Source organism: Condylura cristata, unplaced genomic scaffold, assembly GCF_000260355.1.
Source record: "Condylura cristata isolate star-nosed mole 26May11 unplaced genomic scaffold, ConCri1.0 scaffold00060, whole genome shotgun sequence".
Classification (NCBI taxonomy): domain Eukaryota; kingdom Metazoa; phylum Chordata; class Mammalia; order Eulipotyphla; family Talpidae; genus Condylura; species Condylura cristata.
This window is the reverse complement of record NW_004567161.1, coordinates 651423-652862: the sequence shown is the minus strand read 5'-3', so window position 1 is coordinate 652862 and position 1440 is coordinate 651423.

Below are 1440 nucleotides of genomic sequence, written 5' to 3'. Positions count from 1 at the left end.
GGGGCGCGGGGGGTGCTGCGGATGTGCTGGGAAGAAGCTAAAAAGAAGTTTTCAGCATACAGCAGTTTTGTTTTGTGGCCAGCGCCTTCCTCTCCTCGTGACATGATAAATTCCAGAACAATCTGTTCCGACTGGGGCTTGGGGACAGAGACCAGGCTGACCCCGGCGGGCGGCTGAGGGCGGGCGCGGGGATGCCCCGTGAGGTCGGAGGTCGGGCCCGCGAGGGAGAGCACGCCCGTTTCTCAGGAAATACGCAAGAACCCAGCCGAGAGTCCAGTCCTCGGCTCCGCCCTGCTCACCGTCCCCTGGGACTCCGCACCCAGGGGCTCCTGGCATGGCGGGGGGACGCTCTGAAAATGGGGTCCGAGCCTCAGGCCTCAGCCTGCCGGCAACGCACATGCACGCGCGCGCACACGGCTTTGCACTCCGCTTTGGGGTTCACCGACGCCCCCACGGAGCCCCTGACCGAGGTGCACTCAGGTCCGCCACCGGCAGGTGGGACCTGACCCTTTGGGGCCGGCCACCTCGGGCCCCCGAAGCCCGCTGTCCTGCCGGAGCGACTTGGGGCTCCCGGCCTCCGCTCTGGGCCCAGGCCCACGCCCCCTGGCGCCGGCAGGCGGCCCTCCCCGCGCCTCCCTCCGCCGGGCACACACACAGTTAATCCTCCCAGGCTGCTGTTTGGATGAAGGCGCGGGAGGCTGCTCACATCTGGCCGGGCTGTGCCTCTGCGCCGTCCCGCTTTCTGCTCTCTCCGTCTCTTCCTTTACTCTCAGACACGGCGCTTCCGCTCTGGCAGAGGGACCTGGGGCCAAGGAGGTGAAGGTGGGGGGTCACCGCGCCTGACCCCCCAGCCCCCCGGGGCCGGGCCCTGCTCCCACCTCGCTCTTCCCGGCCGGCCGCAGGAGGCTCCGCCGCGGGAGATGCTCTAGGGGTGGCCGGGGGACGCGTGCGCCCCGCTCCAGCTCCCGGACGACAGCCGAGGTAGGGGGCCGAGGGGGGGCCGGCAGGACCCCGTTGTCTTCGAGGTGCCAGCCTGGCGGCGGGAGCGGACACCTTTGCGGCGGCCGGCCCAGTAGGAGGGGCCAGGAGGGCAGCTGTGGCCAAGAGAGAGCCCCGGCGTCTGGGCAGCGTGGAGGCGCCCTGACCGGGGCGGAGGAGGGGCTCTGCGGACTGGCGCTGTGGGGGATGAGGGCCCCTGCTCTCGGTGGGCTCCCCTCTTCCCCGGGGCAGGGACAGGATGGTGCCCAGCCTCTCGGCCCCGGAGGCAGCCCCCCCAACCCCAAATCCTCGCTGGACCGGCCTGCGGCCAGCTCGGTCCCCACGCACACCGGCAGGCTGACTGCCCGCAGCTCCTCCTGAGGAGGACCGGCCAGGACAGGCGGTCACGCCGCCCCTCCGGGCCCTGGGCTGCCGAGTGGCCGCGGGAGGAGGGCGGCCGCG